Here is a 27303-nt window from a genome sequence, read left to right on the forward strand (position 1 = left end):
CTGAAGGGCCTGGCCTTAGTCCATGCCCTGCAACCAACCCCAGCCATATTCAGCCAACCTCGTGCAATGCATGCCCTTTAGCTGTCGCATCAGAGGTTTGGCCGCAGTGCCAGGCAGCGTGCAGCCAACCCTGTACTGCATTTACCCTTTGGCAATGCGTAATAAGGGGATTGCTGCAGGGTCTGTGGCCAGGCCCTCGGGCCAACCCCCAAAGGCAACCTCCCCATGGACTCCTTCCCTGGGACAGTTTTGGCCCTGGCTACCCCATCACTGGTGGGGCCCACAAGGCCCCCCTCCTTAGGCCAATTTTGGTCTCAGGCACCCCATCCCCTGGGGCTCAGCACTTTATTTAAAGTAGAGGGGAGATTGCAGCCCCCCTTCCTGGGCTGATTTCAGCCCAAGTGACCCTATCCTCTGGGCCCAGTGCTTTAAATTGGGAAGGGAGCACAAGTCCTCCTCCCTAGGCCTTTTTTGGCACCGGGAACCCCATCCTGCGGGGCCCACCATTATATTTATGGAGGAGGGGGCATGCAGCCCCCCTCCCTGGGCTGATTACATGCCCAGTGACCCCATCTCCAGGGGACACGGACATATATTGTGAGTTGGAGAGGGGCATGAAGCCCTCTACTGGGCCAATTTTGGTCCCGGGGACCTATCCTCAGTGCCCAGCACCTTTTTTAAATGGGGAGTAGGGCACGTAACCCTCGTCCCTGGGCTAATATCAGTCCTGTGAAGCCCATTCCCTGGAGCCCAGCAAATTACTAGAGGGGAGGGGGCCATATGGCCCCCTTTGCCAGGCTGGTTTTGGCCCCAGCCAACAAAGTCCTCATTGGGGACCATGGGAGAAGTTCAAGGCCCCTATGGTCCCAGCTGACACCCTGCATCCAGTGGGAGCCGCCATGACTCTGACCCACAGGGAACATCTAATAATACTGATCCCTGAGAGTGGGAGAAATATTCTGATTTGTTACACTGCCCACATCACTGCAGGCAGGGAACAGATCTAAAGTCTGCTCCCATCTGACCGGAGCATTGTTTAAGCTCCTGCCAGCTGGAAAAGGATGTCGTGTTTGCACTCACTTGGCAGGAGCTTTGAAATTTCTCCCGCCAAGTGAGAGGAAATTCAGGATTTCCTGCCCATGCCAGTGGGCACATAGGGACACAGCAGGAGCTGGTGCTGGGGGATGGGTTTCCCAGAGACATTAATGGCTCCAGGGGAGGGACCTCATGGCTCCCTCCCCTTTGTTATTGTGGCCAGGTCCCAGAGGATGGGGTCCCTAGGACTAAAATCAGCCCAGAGATAGGGGCTGAAAAGCCACCCCCCCATTAGTAGTAAACCGGGCCCCAGGGGATGGGGTCCCTGAGGCTGAAATTCATCTGGGCAGGGGGGCTAGGGGCTCATATTCCTATTCCTACCATGCCCTCTTGTGTTTCTTTTACCTTTTTTTGTGGACTTGAGCAGAGTCCTGCACCCCAGGATGGCTGCCACCACTCCCTGGTTCAAGTGGTGGCACCCAGTCAGATCTCAGTATGAGATCTGTTAGATCTGCAGACCCTCCATGTCATAAGATATACATAATATTATTTTTTTAACTACTTACAAACTACTGAACGGATTTACACCAGTTACAAAAATAGATCTTTCTGGACTAAGATCTAGCTTGCTGATACATTTTGTGTATTTCCATTCAGTGTTTTTGGTCTGTGCTCATTCTAAAATCCCAGTGAGAAATTGCCTGGGGGAAGTACATTTTAGGATCCTCCTTTTTCACAGTATCTTGCTTGACAAATCGCTGAAACATTACAGACAGCAGCTGAATTGACTGGTATACAAGTGTTAAAGATTCCCTGTGGCCAACCCCCCTAACCACCCAACCAGTTGTTGTGCACAGCCCTCTGCATATGCACGACGGAAGTTGGCCATGGCCTCTCTGGGTGTGAGAATAGCTGTGAGAGGATGTATCTGGGGTACGAGTGGCTGTCAGAGTGTCTGGGAGTGAGAGTGTGTACATCAGTGTTTTAGTGGGTGCATCAGTATGTGCGCCGGTCTGAGAGTGGGTGCATCAGGGTGTCAGTGGGTCTGTGAGTGGGTGTGTGACGGTCTGAGTGTGAGTGATTGCATAACTGTCAAATTGGGGCTGAGTGGGTGCATGAGAGTCTGACTGGGGCAGTGAGTAAGTACATGAGGTTCTGAGTGGGTCTGTGAGTGGATGCATGAGTGTGTGAGTGGGTCTGTGATTCAGTGCATGAGTGTCTGAGTAGGTCTGTGAGTGGGTGTGAAAGTATGTGATTGGATTGGGAGAATTGATTGAAAGGCAGACAGAGAGATAGAGAAAGAAAGTGAGAGGGAAAGATATAGAGTTTTTAAGGTGTTGATGTATGATATACTTAGAGTGAGTTATTTGTCTCTGTTTTTTTACACTTTGCTCCGGGTGGTGGTAGTCCCCAGGGCATGGGGGACGTGCCCCCCACATATTTTAAATGAAAGCCCTGGGGAGGTGGCAGTTCCCAGGGCAGCGTGGGTACAGGCTCCCCTTGCATATTCATAAACAAAGTCCCCTAAGCTGTAACATTGTGCCTGGATTGCTGAAGAGACTTTTATCAGTTTACAGCTCAGCAAGAATGGCACTGTGCAACTCCTATGCTTAAAGATTTAGCTATACAATGGCAAAAGACTGTGTCCCTTCCTAGCTCAGTGTGGATGGCACTGTGCTATTCTTATGCTTAAAACATTGCTAGAAAAACAGACATTTGAGATTTCACTCATAAAAAAACATAGAAATTCAGCAGTTATAGTTATCTTAGCTAACTATCTTAGCTAACTAAAATGTATACCCCTTCAATGCATTGCTTATGATCTCACATGACTTATGACATGGCCAGTTACATCACTGGTGACTTCACTGGTGGCATCTCAAATGACATCAGTGATGACATCATTCTGAGAATGTGTTTCAAAAATGTTTCTTGAATTAAAGTTCAATACTAAGTTATTGCATCAGATACTGTATTTCTGATGAGGAATACTATTTCTAACATTTTTCATCTGAGTGGCACATCACTGATGACATCACTGAAGACATATCAAATTACATCACGGATGACATCAGCTAGTGAGTGCAAGTGTTTCAAAAAAGTTCCTAAGAATGAAAGATCAGTACTAAGCTACTGCATACGTTAAATTACTATTCTTGCTGTACTTCTGATAAGTGGCTTTATGGGTGGGTGAGTGGCTGTGTGAGTAGTGGTTAGGTGAGTGAGTTGGTGTGTGAATTGTTGTATGTTTGAACGAGCAGCTCTGTCAGTAGCTGTTTTGTGACTGAGTAGGTGTATGTGTGGCTGTGTGGGTGCTTAATTGGGAGTGAGTAGCTGTATGGGTAAATAGATAGGTGTGGGAGTAGCTTTATGGGTGATTGAGAGACTGTGAGTCTCTATGTGGATGAGTCAGTGGGTGTGTGAATGACTGCATGGGTGAGTGTGTGCTTGTGTCAGTGACTGTCTTGATGAGTGAGTACATGTACTAGTAGCTGTATGACTAAGTGAGAGGGTGGGTAAGTATCTGTGTGGGTGAGTGAGTGGTTGTGTTAGTGGTTGTATGGGTGAGTGGTGGGTGTGTAAGTAGCTGCATAGGTTCGAGTAGATGTATGTTTGTATGACTCAGTGTTTGAGTGGCTGTATTGGTGAGCGAGTATGTGTATGAATGGGTATATACGTGTGTGAGGGGGGTTATGTGTGGTTATGTAGATGATGTCATAATTGGTGTCATCAGCGATGTCATTTGAGATGTCATCAGTGATGCATCTCACCATCTCATAAGGGATGTAATATGTGAGGTCATAAGCAGTGCATTAAAGGGGCATAAGTTATAATTAGCTCAGATAACTACAAATGCTGATTTTTTATGGATCTGTATTAGTGAAATATGAGCTTAACTATAACATTGATGTAACCTTTGTTTTTTTCAGTGAATTTCGATGTTTTTTTAAAAAATTAAGTAATTTTCAGTACTTTATGTTAATTCAACCACATAGTCAAAGGCTGCGCGCAGAGGTGGTTGGCAGCAGGGCCTGGCTTATGGAGTTTGGTGGAGATGTGAACATATTTCAGTGTATCATGAATGTGTCTACAAAAGTGGCTGGAAATGTGCTCAAGGATACCTTTTAGTAAGCTACCCATCAGCTGTGAAAAGCTCAGGAAGATGTTGCATACTGCTAATGAATTTATGGCAGGAGGTCTAGACCATTTTACATTCTTGTATTATCAATACATAAGATATTGCACTCGAAAGAGCAAGGTATCAAACACCTCCATCGAGGAGTACAGAAAGTTGTTCAAGGTGGAACTGCAGGGAATGAACACCTGCTTTGCCTTGGCTGTGCACAAGATGTTAGGATGCTTTTTACTTTACATAAGTAAGTGTTCCTTTGTTTGGTGAAGAAGTGATCATATTTCTCTGCATCAAGAACACATCTCCAAAACTGATGGGAAACACCCTTGGGGATGCTTTTTAGTAAGCTATCATCATCCTGAGAAAAGTACGGGAGGACATTGCATGTCATTAATAATGGGACAGGGCATCTTATCTATTTTACATGCTTGTTGTACCACTATATAAGATATTGCGTTAGAAAGAGCATGGATGCAAACACCACGATCAATGATTACAGTAATGTTTCAAGGTGGAGCAGCAGAGACAACACACTTGCTTTGACTTGACCATGAGCAAGTCATTAGGATGCTTTGTGCTTTACAGAAGTAAGTTCTTCTTGTTTTGTGGTTTAGATGTGATCACATTTCTGTTCATCAAGAACACATCTTCAAAATAGTAGGGAAACACGCATGGGGAGACTTTTAGCAAGCTGTCTCTCACCCTGAGAAAAGGACTGGATGATGTTGCATACCACTAATGTATGAGAGACAGGGGTTCAAGGCCATTTTTTGTGATCGTTTTATCGCTACATAAGATATTGCACTGGAAAGATCAATTATGCAAACACCTCCATTGAGGATTACAGATAAGATTTCAAGGTGGAACTGCAGAGAAAACATACTTGCTCTTCTTTGGCTATGCAGGAGTGTTGGACTTTTTGCCTTATACAGGGTCATCCCCAGTCTTTTTGCCTCCTTCCTCCTGGTTTTTCTGACCTCTCGCTGTTGGCTCTAGGACTCTGAGCACTTTATCACTGCTGACCAGTGCTAAAGTGCAGGTGGTCTCCCATCTAAAGTTGGTATGGTTGGCTTATACCTAATTGGCATATTTAATTTACCTATAAGTCCCTTGTACATTTGTATCTCTATACCCAGGGCCTGTAAATTAAATACTACTAGTGGGCCTGCAGCGCTGCTTGCGCCACCCACTGAAGTAGACTTTCAAACCTGTCTCAGGCCTGCTAGCGCAGGGCCTGTGTGCGCAGTTTTTTGCCACAGGGACCTGGCATCTAAACTTACTTGCCAGGCCCAGAACTCCCTTTTTACTACATGTAAGTCACCCCTAAGGTACGCCCTAGCTAGCCCTATGGGCAGGGTGCCATGTATGTAGAAAGGCAGGACATGTGCTATATTGCATGGCCTGTCCTAGTACTGACAAACAGCCTAACTTGGTGTCTCACTGCTGTGAGTGCTGCCTTCTCATAGGATTGCATTAGAAATGCCCTGCCTTATGTGTAAGGGGTATTGTCTGATTTATGAGGGGTAGCGTAGGCGTGTTTGGTATGGTTGTGATGGTGATAATAAATGCTGCTTCCTGGTGTGGGTGTATTTTTTATTACTATCACAGAAATGCCACTTCTAGAAAGTGCGCATTTATCTGTGCTTATGACTCTGGTGTTTTGCAGCTTGACTCCAATCCACGTCTGGGCAGAGTGACAGTTGGGGCTTTGTGCATACTTTTCAGACAGCCTATACACAGGGAGGGTGGAGGTGTCACAGAGGTGCATCTGCATACTGAATAGTCTTCCTGGGCTGAGAGAAGGGAGAGGCGGGGCACACCTGCATTTGTAAAGACTGTGCCCTGGCCTCACACAATAGGGTCGTTAACCCCCCACTGATGTTTGGAGCCTGTGCTGAAAGGAGAGAGGGGCACTCCCAGAACCAGTTGTAACTGGCTGGAACCTCCTCTCCCTACCATTGTAAAACACTGTAAGAACTGACTATAAGTACAGGGGAATTTTCCCCACAATTTGGAGACTCTTGGAATCATCTTGGAACTGGACACCAAAGGCTGAAAGGACTCACCAGGAACCGCCATGGACTGCTGCTGCTGTGCTGACCTGTGACCTGCCTGGTCACTGTGAAGGACTTGCCACTTGCTGCCTTTCCCTTGTGCTGGCCTGTAGCTGGGCCCTCCACCTGAGGACCTTGCTCCCCAGCGGCAGGGTGCTGTGGCTCCTGACCCCTGCATCCATTTCTTCACGAGGGGTGCTTCTAGCAGTGTATTGACCAGACCTCTACTTCCACTGCAGCTAGTGGGCAGGAGGCCCCGCCACAGGACCCACAGGCCACCAGCACCCGTCCCCCTGCAGAAGGTGAACTATCCTGTAAACATTCCCTGCGACTGAGACAGAAGCAAGAGACACTTACTAAGACCAAGACCACCACCAGGAAATGAGACTCTCCTGAATTACCCCCTTGTGTGCACCCTGTCACCTTGTCCACTTTGAACAGCATTTGCTCCCCTTCTTATGGCCACGTGGACACTGGACCTGAGCTACAAACAGACTGGAACAATACCCTGGACTTTCCTCTACCATCACCCCATTCAATTGCACCTTTCCCTCAATTTTACAGCTCTGCAATAAACACCCTTGAACACAACTTGACATAGTATTTTATGTGTTGAGAATGTGCTTTTCGGGAAACAGTCACATCTAGTGCAAATGATCTGAACACTGTGATAGAATACAATTAATGACCTGTAACTGTCTATAGTAATCACATCAGGACACTGTTTTCATATCACCAACGTCTGTAAAATGACAAGCCATAAGTGACAGTAAGTTGAGATGCAGAGGAAGTGAATGCCATCATGCTACAGTCACACAGATACAATCAAGAGTCAGAGAAATTATCAGTTCCACTATCTCACCTGTGTGTCATTGGAAGTAATGATGTATAACAGATGTTCTGTTGTCCACATCATCATCCACTACCTCCTCATCCTCACTGTCCTCAGGGTCCACTGCTGCCCCAGGGGCATCTCCTGTCTCCTCCTGCAGAAAAGGCACATGTCGTCTGAGGGCCAGGTTGTGCAACATGCAGCATGCCAATACTATCTGGAACACCTTCTCAGGTGAGTGGCACAGGAGTCCACCTGTCAAATGGAGGCACCTGAACCTGGCCTTCAGGAGGCCAAAGGTCCTTCTGATTATTCTTCTGGTTCGTCCATGTGACTCATTATAACTGTTCTCACCTTGTCCTGGCATTACTCATAGGGGTCAGGAGCCACAATAGGTTTGGGTAGCTAGAGTCTCCTGCAAATAGTGAGGGACAAAATCTAGCCTATCACAATGCTATGGGGATAACACCTGAAGGCATACACTAACATACAGTGGGTGGGGACTCTGGCTCACCTATTGGCCACACCCTGTGCCTCTGTAGTTGGGCCATCACATTTGAGATGCTGCTATTCCTCAGGACAAAGGCATCATGCACCAACCCAGGATACTTGGCAGTGACGTGGGAGATGCCTAAACACCTGATCATTCTGGCGGGGTGACAAATGCAATATGTGTACAGTCAATCGCCGCAATATTATTGGGGAAATGCCCCATTGCATAGAATATTACTTTCATAGTGGCCAAATCTTCCTCCTGGGGGAAAACAATATAGCTGCACATTTGTTTCACCAAGGGAGACAATACCCTTGCCAGCACAATTGAGAACATTGGCTGTTACATTTCTGCTGCCATGCCCACTGTCACTTGGAAAGAACCAGTTGCCAGGAAATGGAGCACTGACAGCACTTGCACAGGAGGGGGGATCCCAGTGGGATGACGGATATCTGCTATCAGGCCAGGCTCCAATTGGGTAAACAGCTCTGCAATTGTGGCCCTCTCCAGTCTATGGGTGAGTATAAGGTCCCTGTCCTCCAGTGCAGCCAAGTCCACAAGGGGTCTATAAACAGGAGTTATCTCCTCCTCCTGTTCATCCGCAGCAGTAGGTATCTATGGGACACGAGAGTGAGTAGGTTGTCACAATTTGAACAATGGAACCACCACCTCAGTGTACATACAGCATCAATGTGATGGGACAGTGGGAATGGCAATGTATGTGCAATTCTAGGCAATGACACAGTTTTGGATAATCTGATCGTTGTCCATCACCATGAAATGGCGACCATCTGTCCTGTATCTTAGGACAGGTGGAAGTGAGGTAACTCTGCCGACATTGGGCGTCGTGGCGGAAGGCGGTCTTGCACTGCCGTGCAATTCCTCATTGGCTAACATCGGGCTCTATGGAGTACTGTGGCCAATGGGGATCAGCGCCGGCGGTGACGATTTACACAGCCGTGAACATGACTGCCAGTTTCTATCTAAATCCTCACTGGTTTCCTGACTTTCAACAGCAGACCACCTACACTGCATGTACTGCTGTGACCTCTGTCTGGAACCTACCATGGCCGGTGTGACCGGGGAACGGGGCCCGGCCTTCACTTCGGAGGAGTTGGAGCGACTGGTGGATGGGGTCCTACCCCAGTATAGACTTTTGTATGGGCATCCAGACCAACAGGTGAGTACACCTTGGGCACGATGTATGTGGGAAGGATGCATGGTGATGTATGTGCAAGTATCGTGTCATCAGGGGAATTTCTGGTGGTAGTGTATATGCTGGGCACCGGGTGATGTATGTGCCAAAGGAAATGGAAGGGGAATTGATGGACTATATGTGTGACAGTCTGGATTGTATGTGTAATGGTTTCCTCCCGTCTGTATCGCCTCTGCAGGTCAACGCCCATCAAAAGAAGGGATGGTGGCGTGCCATTGCCAAGGACGTCCGGACACTGGGGGTCTACAGCAGGCAGAGCACCCATTGTCGGAAAAGGGGGGAGGACTTGAGACGCTGGGCACGGAAGACCGCGGCGGCCCAGCTGGGGATGGCCTCCCAAAGAGGAAGGAGTGCCTGTCAGAACCTAACTCATAACTCCCCTGATGGCCCTCAGACTGGCGGTGGCCTACCTAGATCTGGATGGGTGCTTGAGGGCATCACAGCAGCCACAAGGGGGTGAGTATAGTGGATGTTCCAACAATAATTGTTAGGTGGCATGGGATCTGGGTGATGGGCCGGAGTTAATGGGTGCCCCTTAATGCCAGGTCAAAAATTGCAACGTGATCCAGCTCAAGGGTAATTGGTGTATAGCAAATCCAAGTAACCTAGCTAGGTTGCATTCCATGTCAGACAGGGCTTAGTGGATGCCAGAAGGGGTGCAGTTGGCGGTGGTTGGCCGTCATCTTGCTGTGGCATCTAGCCAATTGAATGCCAGTGCAATGCATAGTGCTCAATCCTGATCCCTATGTGTGACGGTACTCTGTATGCCAACTGTGGTGTTGGTGCTGTGATTGACCCAGTGCTCCCTTTCTCTCCCTCCTCCCTTTCTCCTTCTGTCATCCTGTTAATGTGTGCTTTAGCATCATCTGGCAGAGCAGCTCAGGCACCGGCAACAGAGGGACCTGCATCCCACAGGACCCAGGAGGCACAGTCCACCGACGCTGAGGGAATCAGTGGGGCGGAGGGTGAGGGGAGCACCATGGCGGAGACAGGAAGTGACTCAGATACCTCCTCTGATGGAAGCGCCCTAGTGGTGGTGGCCACCTCTGTGACCACCCCAGCTGCAGATACAGCTGCCACCCCAGTACCAGCACCACCCTCCCAATAGCCCCTCATTGAGTTGCCTGTGCCCGCTCAGGCCCTGCCCCAGTGAGCCCTGCTGCCCTGAGTGAGGAGGTTATTGACCTCCTGAGATCTATATCTGTAGGACAGTCAACCATTGTGAATGCCATCCAGCGGCTGGCATCACAGATGCAGCAATGCAATGCATTCCTGGAGACCATCCACAGTGGATTGGCAGCCCAACAGAGATTGATTCAGGATCTGGCCTCCTCTCTGATGGCCACCATTGTCCCTGTTCTTTCTGTCCCCCCTCCAACTACCACTTCCCAGTCCCAGTTTCCTCAACCCCAACCCATCCCATGCACACATACAGATGAGCATGCACACAAAACATCACACAAGAGTGGCACAGTGAAACACAGGCACCACACTTCAGACCACAAGCACTCACACAAACACCAGACAGTTGCACACACAACCACACCCACTGCCTCCACTGTCTCCCCCTCCTGCTCCTCCACCTCCCTTACAGTCACGTCCACACTCACACCTGCAGGCACTGCTTCAACATCCACCACCAGCATCACCACACCAAGCAGCACACACCTTACTAGATGACACCTCCACAACATCCATCCATGCGTCCCCTGTGGCATCTCCCACCCTGTCTGTATCCCCAAATGACACAAATGCAGGTGCTCAGACACCCAACAAACATCCACCCCACATCAGCACACTGCCCATACACCTGCACCCAAGTACAGCAAACTTACTCCTCAAAAACCACTCCCTCAACCTCCACTCCCATCCCACCTCCCTCATCCCACCCCACTGTCCCTAAGAGGCTTTTCCTTGCCCAACTTGACCTCTTCCCTCCCCCTGCATCCCCCCTCCTGCCTGGAAGAGCAGGGTCCCAATGTTCCAGCCCAGCATCTCAGCCAAACAGTCCAAGGGGAAAGTGGAGGCACCTCCTAGTCGTAGTGGCAAGACAGTGAAGGATCTCACTCCACCAGCCAGAAAGGGGAAGGATCCCACTCACCAGCCAGAAAGGGGAAGGATCCCACTCCACCAGCCAGGAAGGGAAAGGATCCCACTCCACCAGCCATGAAAGGGAAGAAACCCTCACCTCCTGCCATCAAAAGGAAGAAGCCCTCACCTCCAGCTGAGACACAGCAACTCTCACCTCCAGCAGAGGCCGCCCAGGAGGCACCTTCCCCAGCTGAGATGCAGCAGCCCTCACCTCCTGCAGAGTCTGCCCAGGAGGCACCTTCCCCAGCTGAGACACTGCATCCCTCGCCTCCAGCAGAGGCTGGCAGGGTACCAACACCACCACCAGTGGTCAGGGAGTCCTCACCTCAAGCTGAGACAATGCAGCCCTCACCTCCAGCAGAAGGCATGGTAGGCCACCCTCCGGGGACTGCCGTACAAGGAGCCCCCTCCAGAACCAGTGGGCAAGTACCCCGCCTGAGAGACTGTGACCTTGCACTCCCCAGCAAAGGATAAAGGACATGGAGCCCCCTCCAGAACCAGTGGCCAAGTACACCACCTGTGAGACTGTGACCTTGCACTCCCCAGCAAAGGACAATGGGCACGGAGCCCCCTCCAAAACCAGTGGGCAAGTACCCCACCTGAGAGACTGTGACCTTGCACTCCCCAGAGAAGGATAATGGACATGAGCCCCCTCCAGAACCAGTGGGCAAGTTCCTGATTCAGCTGAGGTGCCCCCACCCCCTTTTCCCCTGAGGTGCCTGCCCACTTCCAAAATGATGCTCCTGCACAGTTCTGTGTAGATGTTGTCAGGAAACAAGTTGGGCCTTAGACTGTGCCCTGTGGCCATGTGGGCCCTTTGTACTTTGGACTGGGCACTGTCCGTTTGTTGACAATTGTACGTAACTCTTTGTTATCCAATTGGTTCATTCTCAGTACTGCCTTACTGTAGTGTTTGCATTATTATGACGTGTGTCGTGTGCCATTGTTTTTCCCCTGCAACTGGTTGTGTGTATGGTATGTGGGTGAATGGAGTGTAGTGTGAGTGTGTGTGTCAGTCTCCTTTTCCTCCCTCCCTCCCTTATGTGCTACGTGGCTGTTCTCACCGTCATTGTCTTTGTTGGTGTGGTGTTCCAGGTGGAACATGGCTTAGAAGAGCATTGGGAAGACTTGCAGTTCTGGTTCCTTGGTGGCATTGTTCTTCCCTCTGTGTCTTTGATGGTGGGGCTTTCGTCTTCTGTGCAGTGTTTCCGCTAGGCTTTTGATGGCGTTGATGCCGCCCTGGGAAAACTTGGTGGATTGCAGTGTCATGATATGGTGGGTGGTACCTTGTCTTACGCCTGGCTGTCGGTGGCTACCGCTGTGGTGGGTGGTGGTAATGCCCTGGCGGATGGTGTGGTACATTGGCTGTCTATGGGAGTTCTCGTCGCCATGGTCATAATTTGGCGGTAACTACCCCCAGCCTGTAGGCAGTATTTCCACCACTTTATCACTCACTGCCAATGTCATAATGACCACTGTAGATTCTTCATAGATATCTTTTATATTATGTTTGTGATTGGCAAAGCTAGAATCCGTAATAACAACCGTAATTACCCTGTGGCAAGACATTTTCAAGAAGAGCATCATGGTAATAACAAACTACATAGTTATCTGGTTTGTGATCAAGTTAGATCTGACATACGGGGTGGTGATAGACAAAAAACATTACGTATTTTGGAATCTAAATACATTATCAGATTCATGACTCTCTCCCCTGGGGGATTGAACTCCAGTGAGGAAATGAGCAGTCATCTTGAATAGTAATTCTGGGTATTAGTTGAGGTATATGTTGTTGGAGCTGTAAATATCATTATATGTTTTATTATGTAAATATTAGTTATTTTGAAAGGGTTATTTAATACTGAGTGTGCGATGATATTGGGCACATTTAAACATAGACTCTATGGCAGTGGAATGAAGGTGAGAGCAGTATACCTAATGGAGTGCAAACAAAAAGGTGCTTTTTGGAAATTTTGATAATATGTACAGGGCTCGGCTCAAGCATTATGTGTATATTTAAAGAACGCATGAAGAATGTTATTTATTTATGTAGATTGATAGTGGCAACTATGATCCTAGGATGCTAATGTTTTTTGAGCTCTATGTAATTTGTTATAAAGAGTCCTTTAAGAAGTTTCTAGAAAAAAGCACAAAAAGCTAATGAGCTTTCTAACCTTGATTCTGTGGTTTGAGTTAAAATGGATACCATACACCATTTCAATATGGCCACTGCCGTCTTGAGTAATCTGTGTAGGTTTATTTGAGTAGGCTGTTTTTTGTGTTAATGGATTTAGGTATTTTAGTGATTAACGTGTTCTTTTCCCCCATCCGTGAACAAGGGTACGGCCGAAACGCGTTGGGAGGAACCTTCTGTGTGACAGTAAATCTCTTTACAACTGGCTGGAAGTGTCCTGACCTTTTCTTTTACTATAAGGAAACGTTTGGTTGAATTTATGGAAATTCCCGAATCCATGGTCGGACCGCCACGTTTATGAGCCTCAGTATTTCGGGTACCGTTGGGTGGAAAAAAATAAAATTATATATATATATATATATATATATATATATATGGTTAAACTTAATTATAGTTAGGAATACTTACTTACATTCCAAGTTTAAACTACACAAACTTTGGAATTTATGAAGTCATAGTTATGACTTACAGTTACAATTTATCCATCATCTGTTATTATTATAGGTAGCAGACCTCGTTACACTGTTTTCAGCTCGCTAATCAGGCAACACCAACTATAACCGTGAAAAACACCTAAAAGTTGAAACGCGTTGGTGTTTGTCTTGAGATTGCTTGACATTAAAATTGAAGATATTTCGAGTTCCTGGAGTGCAGCTTCTGTTTTTTGATTGTGAAATACAATTGGAGGACTAGACTACCTCCACACCAGCAGTGGGAGGGTGCCTTGTTTTGACCACATTGTTGTGTGGGTGTATATATATATATATATATATATATATATATATATATATATATATACATACATACAGAAACATGATCAGAACACAAGTACATGTGCACTCAGGAAGATAGTTTGAAGCTTTTTTCTGAAGTGTTGCAGCCACTGCAACGAGTTTTAGCTACATGGCCTTGATCATGCCTGGGGGAAAGTTGTGATTCCACCCACTATATACATTGTTCATTACAAAACCATAAAAATCAATGGGGGACAGGTTGTATAACTCCTAATTAAGATAACAAATGCATCTACCATATGGTAGTGCACATGAGGACAGTTATGAAGAATGGTTTAATGCTGCATTGACTGAAATGAAATACACGTTCTTGCCATTTACAATGTCTTAAAAAAAGAAGTGAAATACTGTTCATCCTGGTTTATGGTATAAAGCAGTTGACATGACAGGCAAATTAAATGAAGTCCATGCTGGGGTAGGCAGAACAAAGCAAATGCTTAAATTAAATGTGTCATCCACGTGTCCACCGTCTCCAATCCTCAAGTGATCACTGGGATCCTACCCTGATGGCCAGCATTCACTGTTATGAAGCACCGCTCCTCGAGCAAAAAAAGGGCTCAGGGAGCCCACTCCCATGGCTGGGTCAGCCGCTATGTTCCGTGGTGGTCCCCCAGGAAATCTGAGCCTAACTACAGCTTTCCTGTAACCTTTGGTTTTTTAAATGGATTTATATGTTTTAAAAAAATATATATTTCCTAATTGTACCATCCCTATAATCTTTGGGTTTTGTATTCACTGTTTTTCTGTTGTAATTATGATCAATAAAGTTCTGAATAAAAAGAAATGGAAATATACACATTTCGACCTCAGAGAATGTATGCTACATCAACACCATACCATTGTTCCCCCATCCCCGATCCTCAAGTGATCACTGGGATCCTACCCTGATGGCCGGCATTCATTGTTATGATGCACCCCTCCTCGAGCATGAAAAGGTCCCAGGGAGCCGTCTCCCAGGGATGGATCAGCAGCTATGTTCCGTGGTGGCCCCCAGGGACATTGCAGTTTCCATGCCTGCAGCAACACAGGCAGAGAAATGTATGTTTGCTTTTACTTGCCAGGAGCTTTTTCAAATCTCCCACCAAGTGAGCGCAAACACCATGTCTGCTTCTACCGGGCAAGAGCTTTAAAAATACTCCCATCTGCTGGGAGTGGACTTTAGATCTGTCTCCCTGTCTGAAGTGATGTGGGCAGGGAAACAGATTAAAATTTTGCTCCTGCCCACAGGTAGGAGCATAGGAGATGCTTCTTGTGGGTAGTAAAAAAGCTGGCTCCTGCTGGATGGGGGAAGCCATCTGGGGCAGCCAAGACCTTTTGGCTCCCCCTACAGCCCCTACTGTGATTATGGTGGGTACCCTGGGTGTGCCCACCTCCTCCTTCAATATAGTGCTGGGCCTTACGGGAAGGAGTTCCCATGCCTGAAATTAGCCAAAAGATGGGGCAGCATGCCCTATTTCCCCTTAAATATACTGCTAGGGCCCAGGTAATGGGGTCCCCAGGGCAGAAATCAACCCAGGAAGGGGGTTGCATGCTCCCTCCCCATAAAAGTTACACTAGTCCCCTGGTGATGTGGTCTCCAGGACCAAAACTGATCCAGGAGGGGGGTACTTCCCCCATCCCTAAACAGCAAGCCGAACCCCAAATTATGGGGACCTGAGTCAAAATCATTCAAGGGAGGGGGTGGAATGCTCCCCTTCTCCAAACAAGCATGCTAGACCTCTGAGGATGAGGATGAAAGAGTGGCCCAGGGGAATGGGGTAGAGACCCTAACAAGCCTTGGGGGGTGGGTCACAGGACCCTCCTTTTATTTATTTGTATAAGTGGCCCTGAAGGATAGTGTCATCAGGGCTGAGGGCTGATAACATCTCCTCTCCTTTCATTAAAAAAAAAATCCCTGAGTTTTAGGGTCCCCAGGTCCAGGCCCCATGGCTAACATCCCACTGTGCACAACATAAGGCCCTACACATCTTGAGGTTGACTGCATGGGGATGGGTAGAATATATTTTGCCAGGCCACAGGCCTGGCCCTGCAGCCAACTCTCCAAGATTCATTACTGAAGGGCGTGTGAGGCAGGGGCTTTCATTTGAATATGGTAATTAATTATGACTTTTGTTGCACCTGGCCCATTTTTTCAGGGTCATCCCCAATCTTTTTGCCTCCCTCCTCCTACTTTTTCTGACCATTTTCTGTTGGCTTTAGGACTCTGGGCACTTTGCCACTGCTAACCAGTGCAAAAGAGTATATGCTCTCTGTGTGAATTGCATTGTTGATTGGTTTATCCTTGATTAACATATTTGATTTACAAGTAAGTCTCTAGTAAAGTGCCCAGGGCCTGTAAATCAAGTGCTACTAATGGGCCTGAAACACTGATTGTGCCACCAACATGAGAAGCCCTGTCAACATGTCTCGGACTTGCCACTACAGTGTCTGTGTGTGCAGCCTTGCACTGCCAATTCAACTTGGCAGCAAACCTTCACTTTTCCTACATGTAAGGCACCCTTAAGGTAGACCCTAGGTAGCCCCATGGGCAGGGTGCGGTGTATGTGAGAGGTGGGACAAGTACTGATGTATTTTACATGACCTAACAGTGAAATACTGCTACATTTGGTTTTCACTCTTGCAAGGCCAATCTCTCCCATAGGTTAACATGGGGGATGCTTTAAATAACTTTTAAATTTAAGGTTCCATTTGGGAGGAGATATAAATTTGGAGTTTGGTGTCTCTAAACTCACAATTTAGAAATACATCTTTTAGTGAAGTTGTCTTTCAGATTGTTAGTATGAAAATGCCACTTTTAGAAAGTGGCCATTTCCTTCTTAAACCATTCTGTGACTCTGCCTGTTTGTGGATTATCTGTCTGGGTCAGTTTGGCAGCTGGGTTGTTTGTGAATGCCCTCTAGACAGTGAGACAATGGGGTCTGCATATCCTGATGAGCCACCTGTGCTAGAGTGGAGGGAGGAGTGATCACTTACACCTGAATGGGCTGTGCCTGCCCTCTCACAATGCAGTCTCCACCCCCCTGGTGTGTGTCTGTGACCTGGCCTGGGCAAGGCAGGATCTTGTGAACAACAGAGACGTGTATTTGAAGTCAGGAAACTTAAAAGGCAGAAAGGGGTATAAGTAGTGGACCCAAAACCCCAAGATCACTTTTGGATTCAAGAGAAACCTCTGCCAAGGAGAAAAGCTGAAGAGCTAAGGAGAAGTGTTGCCCCTGCCTCTGATTGTGCTTTGTTGGGCTATACTGCAGTTGCTGCTTCTGCCTGTGAAAGAGGACAAAGACTGTACTTGGTTGTGCATTCCTGCTGAGAAGAATCTCCAAGGGCTTGAACTGAGCTTGCCTCCTGTTTTGAAGTCTCAGGGCCATCAAAGACTCTGCCAGCACTTGGACTCTGTGCTGAGACTCCTGCCCTGCCAAATGGTGTCCTATATAGTCCCTGGGCCCTTTAAAGGTGAAGTTGGCAGAACAAGAGCTGAAATCCCTGCATAGAATGGCGTGACTTCCAGGGGGCTACCTCTGACATTGACTGACTATGTCTTCCTAACTCTTGTATTTCCATCTTTAGCCCAGATTCACCGGTTGCAGGTCCTTTACCTAACTTACCCAGTCCAGGTGCCGTACCATCACTGAAATTACAATCTGATGTTACTAACAATTTTACAAATGTATCTTCTGTGGAGCTCATTGATAGCCATGCCCCAGACGGCATTCTTAGCAATTTAAGTTGTTCCACTGCTCAAGCGACAGCAAAACTTCTGTCCTGGAACGTGGCTGGTATCAATGGCAAACTTGCTGATATTGAGTGGGGGGCATATGTCGAAAATGTTAAAGTCTGTATGTTTCGGGAAACTTGGGCAACACACTGCACGTATAGACAGGGGTTTAGCTCTTTTTTTAAACCAGCTAAGCCATCTTTAGCAGGTAGGGCAGCAGGGGGCTTATGTACCTGGGTAAAATCGACAGAGGTGGGAGGAATTAAGGAGGTATATGTAGATTCCCCTGATATCTTGGCCATTGCTATCCAACCAATCTCAGGCTCCCCTGTTCTTTGTATAAATATTTACAGTAGGCCGGGTCCTTCCAACCATCGTTCAATTACTATTGAGCTATTGAATACTTTAATCCCGGACCTCCGTTTAAAATACCACATTATAATAGCAGGGGATTTTAATGTTCAACTCAAACTCAATACAGACCTCATAGAGGTTATGCAGCCTGAAGACAGCATATGGAATATCCCCCCATGTCCCATACAACAAGCTTCATATAAACCTTGTGTTAGGGCTACGCAGATAATAGACCTTATGATGCTTCATGGTCTCCGTCTTGGTAATGTCCACTTTCCAGCTGATATTCCTGCCAGACCAACTTTTTTCAGGGGCTTATATAGCAACAAACTAGATTACATTTTCTTCGACTTAAGAGTTTGGCATCTCATATCAGATGAGGAAGTGGGTAATCCACACACCAGTGATCATGCCCCTCTTCAGATTACGTATAATAGATCTCTTTTTGTAGGAGCTGTATTTTCTTTTGCTCCTTCTGGTGATATGGAGCTGTCTAGCAATAGGCGTACGGTAAGATGGGACTCCTTTCAGAGATCGAACAAGTTTCGAGATAAACTGTGTGTTTTAATTTCTACCCAAAAGTTATTCGACGATAGCCTTATATTTGTCCCATCTGAAGATACGTCTTTACATTCGGACCTCTTTGCAATCCTCTAAATGCGTTAGGCCATCGACTAACTTTTTTGCCCAACCCTGCATCAAATGGTTTAACAAGAGGTGTAGAGAGGCTAAAAACACCTTGGTAAAGGTGTTAAGGACAAAAGATAGACTAGGAATTATTAACGCTAGGCGCCATTATGTTTCTACATGTAATAAGAGCAAACATGAGTATGAAGAGGGGCTTTGGAGCTAATTATCTGAGGCAGCTAGGGTCCACGACTCCAAATGGTTTTGGCTTCTGGTCTCTCGTAGCAATCAGAACCGAGCACCCAATCTGGAGTCTCATATTACACCCGATGCCTGGCTTTCCCATTTCAAGGAACTGGATGGCTCCCCACTGGCCTGGGATGTACCAAGCTTGGGAGAATCTACAGCATCTTACTCGCCTATGTCCTCCCTGCCTCCCTTTACATTGAATGAAACCGTGCTGGCCATCACTGCGCAAAAAGCAGCGAGGCCCCAGGGTCGGATGGGATCCCCTCAGATATGTTCAAAGCGGACGAGAACATCTGGAGTCCGTACATCAATAGGCTTTCTAGCGCTATTCTGACTGCTGGATCCTACCCTGATTCATAAAAAGAGGCAATCATCGTGCCCATCTACAAGAAAGGAAAGAGGAATTCCCTGGGAAACTATAGACCTATCAGCGTTCTTGATAACCTCCCAAAAATATTTTGCCACCAATTGTTGAGCAGGCTGAGGAAATGGATAGTGGAAAACCAAATCCTAAGCCACCTCCAAGCCGGCTTCAGGGAAAAAGTCAGTACAATAGATCAGATTTTCCGTTTTATTTCTATTAAATGGAAAGTTGTTGATGCAGACTCAGGTCACCTATTTGTAGCATTTGGTGATTTAAAATCAGCTTTTGATTTAGTACCCCGCTATAAATTCATTAGAGATCTCTATACTGGTAATTATGCCAGAATTAGATGGGGTCCGTGGCGTGAGACAAGGTTGCGTACTCGCCCCTACTTTATTCCTTTTATTTATAAATGCATGCATTCCCTATCTCATGGAGTGTTCCAATGATGCCCCCAAAATAGGAGGGCAGAAGATTCCTTGCCTCCTATTTGCCGATGACACCTTGCTGATATCCCAAACAGCTACAGACCTTTCAACCCTGCTTTCGAGGTTCATGGATTTCTGTAATGACCAGGGTCTGGAAATCAATCGATCAAAAACTAAATGCATGGTGTTTGGGGATAAAAAAGGAAGGATGCGGCGACCTATTTACCTAGAGGGTGCCACGCTGGAAAGAGTTGGTGATTTCGACTATCTAGGTCTGAAACTAGAAGATTCACATAAGTGGCACTCTCATCTCCAGAAAGCAAACCTCCTCTTGAAACAGCGGGCGAGTGGTATTGTAAGATTTGCAGCTAGATCTCCTAGCTTCGCCATGACACCCGCAATTGAAATATATAAATCGCAAGCAAGGGGGGGGCCCTATATGGAGCTGAACTGTGGGGCCATTGCAATCTAGACGATTTGACAAGGGTGGAAAACTCTTTCTTGAGGATGTTGTTAAGAGTTCCCTCCAGTACCCCAATGCTTCCTATTCGAATGGATCTAAATTTGCCTCCCATTAGCCAGATCGCTGCTCTCAGGCCTCTGTTGTTTTGGATTTGCCTATGGTCACTAGATTCTCTTACTCCCTATAGATGCGGGCCAGCTAATTTGATGGATAATAACACTAGCTTAAAAATCAAGTGGTGTGCGTATGTAGAACGGACCTTCGCACTACTTGGTTTGGGGTCATACTGGAAGGATCCATTATCTATTCTAAAAAATGCAACACAGACTCTGAAGGATGCATTTTGGCTTAATGTCCAACTTACACAACTGTCTGCAGTCTCATCATCATCTATGACTGGCAGCTTTCTAAAAATCAAATGCCACTATGAATCTGAGCAATATATGGACACAGTACTTTCTTCACGTGTACGTGCATTGTACACCAGATTTAGGATAGGTTCCCTTCCTTTGCGCAATCCTAACGTACAAATGGACTAATACTAGTTGCACCTCTAAGATGTGCCCGATGGGTTGTGCCAGGGAAGAATCCATAACCCATGTCCTCTTCCAATGTTCTGCATACCAGAAACAGAGGGCTCGTTGGATTATTCCATTATGTAGAAAAATGGGTTTTAGGAACTGTCTATTGGCTCTGAGAGTTTTTAAATCTGATTCATCTGTTTTAGTGGCTTGCTGTTTGACAAAATATTTAGAATCTATTTGGTATTGCAGATTGAATATGCTAAAAAAAATAGGGTAAAATTTAACAATAGACGGGAGTGGTCACTGATGAACCCACTTGTGAATTTTAATGTATGCATTTATCAATTTCTTATAGTTCAATGAATCTTTTATGTTTATATATTTGTATACCTTTTAAATAGATATGTTTTACTTTTATCTTATTTATTGTGTCTAGTTAGGTATATATTTGACTCCTGACACCTATCATGAAAGATTTTGCATTTCGCACGATCCCACAATATGGTATGAATTTTTAGAGGGAAAATTTTTATGTTTAAAGTTTTTCATGTAGTTCAACGTTTTACTTCTGAGGATTTTTATATATAGCTTGTTTTTTTGTAAAATTATGAATTTGTGAATTGTGGTGTTCTTTTATGGTATTTATCTTTACGGAAATAAAGTTAACGAACGAACGAACGAACGAACGAATGCCGTGCTGGGAAATTTTCAACGCACCATCTGCTACCAAGCTGATAAATGATATGCCATGGGCTTGGTGGCTGAACTCGATGCTCCACCTGCATCGCAGCTGGGAGATTGACTCATCTAGGCTGGAGAAATGACACGCAACACATGCTTGTGGCTGCTGATAACAACGCAAACCCCAAGCAGCGCTGTTTTCTAACACTGTGGGACTGTCTTTCTCATGCATCGCCCCTGGGCATTAAAGCCATCCTGACCCTGCGTGGATCCAAGGTGCCTCATCTGGAAATCGATGCATTGCTCTCTTGTGAGGGAGAAAAACTACACATTGCTGACCCAACCTGAGAAGAAACTATGCACGGCCTCACTTGCGATTAAGAATTCGACACATCACTGACTTCCGCTCGCCCGTGCAGCTTTGTTTTTGACGCAAACCAGGTACTTTGTGTGAAATCAACTTTTCCATTGTTTTCTATGGAGTAAGACTCTTATTCTTTCGAAAATTCATAACTTGACTTGTGTATGTTGGATATTTGTCGGTTTGGTCTTGTTTGATTTAGATAAATGTTACCCATTTTTCTAAACTGGTGTGGTGTCCCTTTTGTAGTGTTTTAACTGTGCTACGGTGTGCGTTGGTACAAATACTTTACACATTGCTTCTGAGTCAAGTCTGCCTGCTCATGCCAAGCTACCCAGCGGGTGAGTGAGGGTTAATCAGGTGTGTTTCTCCTTTGCCCTGACTAGAGTGAGTGTCCTTGCTTGGACAGGAGGCAACCTGACTGCCAACCAAAGACCCTATTTCTAAAAACTTTACAGAAAAATAAACAAGAAGTTCACTGAAAAAAACAAAGATTAAATTAACACTAATGTTAGGTGTGATAAAAGCATCTCTTTTTTTAAACTTTAGAATTCACTGGAAAAAAACAAATGTTAAAGTAAAGTTGGATGAAATTGTCAGTGTCACCATTAATGTTTTGAACTAAAAAAAAACACACAGAAATCCAATAGTTATACTTAGCGTGTCAATTTACGCAGATAATTATTTCTCATCATAGGGAACTCAGACATCCAGCTTCCTTTCCGACTCTGGCAGGATCACGTTTTAAGTTAGTTTAATCCTCCTTGGGTCAAAAACACAAAAAAAAACCTTCAGCACGTTAGCAGGTTGGAAACGATTCCACAGAAGGCTTTCTGACTAAGGTACCTGAGTAGACACTAATCTAAAGTGTTAAGATGTGCAGTTTTGTACAGGAACTCCCCCACAATCTTAGGGTTTGTTACAAGTTAGGCAGCTGAGGTGCAGACATACTGGAGGGTATATTTATAAGTCACTTGTATCACTGTTGTGTCACTTTTTATGATGCAACGGGAAACAAACCTTGAACACATATCTTTCTCATATCTTTTCATGACTTTGAATGGCCTCATAGACACAGAGTAAGGCAAGGCAGCACAAATCACCTTGTTGCCTCACTCTGCACAAGAGAGGCATTCCAAGGGTATTGCGGTGGGTGTTCCCACGCAACACCCATGAATTTTGACACATTCCCAGATTTACAAGAGCTTCTAAACCTCGGGATGAGCCAAAACCTTACGCCTCCTCATGGGTGGCGCAAAGAGGAGCAATAGCTTTATTTCTCATCATTTTGTCTTCTTTCAATGTGTGCTGCATTTTGCAACACACATAGAAAAAGGAAATAGCCTCCCAGGATTCTATTTGTGCAGAAGGATGCCCCTTCTTGCACAAAAACAATCTAGCTTACAATGTGGACACCTTGCACCATGGTGCAATGGTGCCTGCAGCGGGCTAGACTGCCAAAACAGCACCAGCACATTGGAAAAGAACAGGGATGTGCTGTATTGCTTGAATGTGGCACATTCTTGCTTTTTCCGTTTGATGCAGGGCAGTGCAGCAAGGTGACTAGGCCCTGCGCCAAAAGCCCATGAGTATAGGCCTGGGAGATCAGATATCCCTGCACCTAAATTCACTAGTTATGACATATTGTCCGCAGAATATCCCCAGAATGGGGAATAACATGTGGACAAGGAATTTCAGGCTGCCTCTACACATGCAGGGTACAGTGGTAATGTTCATAATGATTGTACTATTTTAAGCACTAGCCCTTACCATATATTAACAAACAACTTAACAACTGAAGAAACTTAGAAATTCACCATCTATTTTTTTTGTTTAATGTTGCACTTTAGTCCAGGTCGATACTCTGCAATAATTCCATAAACCGGTAAAACATACTGTAGAAACGTATACAGTTTAATATTTGAGATATGACTTTGTCCTTTGCCCTTGTCCATTGAGCGTGATCTGGGTGACGTGTTTTGTCCAAGATAACGGAGTGTCTGGATTTAGACTCAAGACAGATTCGTGTATGAGCCAGTCTCCCTCATTATTGACTTATGCAATTTAGGATTCAGGTTCGGCTTATGAGAGACGGGAATACATTCCAAGGGTGCTACTTTATCAGCCAAGGCATTTCTCAAGTTAGTTCTATTTTAGCCCCTGGCTCTGACCAGACCAACCTGTATTCTGAGATAATAATAAAAAGATAAGCTGTCAGGGTTAGAAATTCTCATTTACATTCAGATGAAGGATTCGCACTGCACGTTTTCTTTATTTTATCTGAAAAATGTAATCACGAGTTTTATCAAAAGCAGGAACTATTTGAAAAAGCCTGTTATTTGTGAATACTAATTCTGGCTTTGACAATACAAAAAAACAAAATATAAAAGATATGTATGAAGAATATATGTGTTAAAATGTGAGGTTCATTTTTGTAAAGTAGTTTATGCCAGAAAGTGTATAATGCATGCAATTCTTTAAGAATTGTAAATTAAATGTGACAATTTTGCAGGTGGCATAAAATAAAATGAGAGAAATGCACGTTTTAAGTTTTGACTTTCATTTCTGTTTCCTAAAAAATAGGAGTTCTTCTGCAAATCAAAACAACACGCTCTTTATCACAATTATTACCGGCGTGCGTGTAGAATTTAAAAATGAGAACAATGTAGCATACATTCTCTGAAGTCGAAATTTATATACTTTCATTTCTGTTTATACACAACTTTATTGACCCTATTTACAAAAGAAAAACAGTGAATACGAAAATTGGGTTGTCCCCCAACCCACAGCAATACCAGACAAAGGCCCTCATTACAACATTGGCGGTATTGACCAATGATACGGCTTGGTGGTGTTTTGCTGGCAGACGCTGCTGCTAGCAGCAGTGCTGCATCCTGTCTAATGCCAGAGGACACCCTGCAAGCAGGTAAGTCACGTTCTCCGACAGGAGAGAGGGGTGTGGGGTGGTGTGTGCGTGTCTAGGGATGTTGTTTTTGTGGGGAGGTGTCTGTTTTTTTATGCGTGCATGCGGGTGTGAGTTGCGTTGAATGAGTGCGTGAATGACTGAATGTGAGTGGACGTGTATGTTGTGTGTTGTGAATGCGTGAGTGCGACAATGTATGTTGGTGTGTGTTGTGGTGTGTGGGTATGTATGTGTGCATGCGTGGGTGGATGTGGTTATGCATGTGTGTATGTGTGTGCGTGTGGGCGTGTAAATGTGTGGGGGGCAGAAGAGGGAGGGGGAGGGCAGAAGAGGGAGGGGGAGGGTGGGGGATTACTCTGGGGCAGGGGAGAAGGGAGGGGGAGAACCCTATCAGTGCCAGGGAACCAATTCCCTGGCACTGATAGTGCCTACTGCCATGGTTTTCGTGGCGGTACACTTGCCACGAAAACCATGGCGGTAGGCGGGGTCATAATCCCGAGGGTGGGATTGTGACAGCCGCCTGGCTGGAGACCGAAGTCTCCAGTCCAGCGGCCATTACCACTCTGGCGGACGGAGTGGTACATTGGCAGCTTGGCTTGAGCCAAACCGCCAATGTCATAATTTGGGAAAAGGTACCGCTAGCCTGTTGGCAGTACCTTTCCCCAAATTACCGCCAACCGCCAGGGTCGTAATGAGGGCCAAAATGTTTTCAATGTAAAATTGCAAAAAAAAAAAAACTAACGAAAAGCAATCTAATAATCAAACTAACAGTGAATAACCTTGTCACCTGGCAAAGTAAGTATTTAGCTTGCTTTGCCACTCTAGACAGAGGTCATCTGTATGCAAAACAGCCACGGTCCTCCTATAAAATGAACAGTCTAGCCCAAAATATAAGACCAGGATTATTACGTATGGTAATAAAGCAATCCCAACCTGGTCTCATTCTATTTAGGCATAATCAGTGAGATATAGCTTGATTACTAAAATAGGTCAGCATGTGTTGTGATGGTCCTGCACAAATGGTGTAAAAATCAATTCAGAATCATACTATAGCTCTAGAAAATGTTACTGGATTACATCCAAAATAAAGGGCTTCAAATAGGCTAACTGATGAGTATCTATATATAGAATCTACAGCTTATAGTCAGGTAAACGTTGAGCCCCTCTAAGGTTAATTGGCTATGAAAAGCCATGCCTAATGTTTTGCCATCACAATGTTGTGTGATGGTGTTATATACATATTAAATAGCATGGGGAGAAGAGTGGAGCCTATGAATGCCGCAGTGGGCCACCTTATCTGAAGTACAAATACACTTAGCGCCTGATTTGTCAGATTGGTTTGCCCATGACAAATGTGACAGATATCCCATACCCTTTAGTACAAATGCATTTTATTCTATGGTACCTGAAATAATGTGGTGGGATATCCATCCTGTTTGTGAGAAAGCACTTGCCCTCCAAACTCTAAATCAGAAACTTAGTGACTTGGGGCCACATATACGAAATCTAGGATTTGTGACTCGCAAATTGCGAGTCAGATTGATTCACAATTTGCAAGTCGCAAAACCTTATGTTCAACAGTGTCAATGACACTGTTTGCGATTCGCAAGGGGGTTGCAAATTACCTACCTCATGAATAATCATGAGGTAGGTCGCAATTTGCAACCCCTTGGAAATGGCCGCCCTCAGAGGGATGGTGGCCTGCTGAAGACAGCAGACCACCATGTCTGTGGCTGCTTTTAAATAAAGCAGTTTTTTTTTAAAATGCATCCCATTTTCCTTAAAGGAAAAACCATAGATAATCAATTTAACAAATTACCTTGGTCAATGCTTTCAAGAGTCGACACAAGACTGAGGAGCATTAATAGGGAAGCTAACCTCTTGCTCAAAGTCTAGAGAAGATGCTCCTAGCATCAAGGAGTGTGAATTCAAATTTCGAACCAGGCATAATACATCTTCAAAATTACTAAGGAAACTATGCAACTCAAGATGTGTCATGAGCTGTCACTCCTCTCTCTAAAAAGCTTTACCAAGAAAGTAGAACCAGAATTGGTCAACAAGAAGTAGGTTCCTGTGAATTTATATGCTCTTCTTTATAAATGGTGATACCCAAACCTGTTTTAATCATTCAGAAACGTTCCAGTACAGCAGAGAACAATTCACAATTTGCACAACTGTAATAGTAAAATGGTATTTATAGAGTAAAGCAGGGCATTGGCACATTGGAAATAGATTGTATTCAAGCCAGATAGAATTTCCTCCAGTGAAAGAAGTGCTAATGCTGGTATCCAGGAATACAGAGAGGAGGATAATAAGTAACAAGGTCAGACTTCATAAAGATTACTCTACTCCTTTGTCACCTTGTTTTGAATTGTCTAACCTGACAATGACTCCTGTATAAGACTAAAGGATTTATTTTAAAAGAGTTCAATTTGTACACCTCATTGGTGCTGTTCAATGTTTCGTTTACCATTGCATTGAAATAGGACTATTTTGCATTTTCAGAGCGTTACCTGTTATGCTTACAGAGATCATTGTTGGGCTCTTCATCTGAGACTTGTCCTGCTTTGTTCTACTTCCTAGTTCATCAACAGTCTGTTTATTCATTATGTCACTTCGTCAATATGCCACCTGTGCAAGGACTGGGCTTTGTCATGCACCACTCCACTTAAATGAAATTACTTTTCACAGACACCATTCAAAGAGGTGTTCAACACACTTTTTAACAGTGACATTTCTTTGTTGTTCTATTGTATTATTACTGATTTCATAGCT

Source organism: Pleurodeles waltl, chromosome 1_2 (genome assembly GCF_031143425.1).
Source record: "Pleurodeles waltl isolate 20211129_DDA chromosome 1_2, aPleWal1.hap1.20221129, whole genome shotgun sequence".
Lineage (NCBI taxonomy): Eukaryota > Metazoa > Chordata > Amphibia > Caudata > Salamandridae > Pleurodeles > Pleurodeles waltl.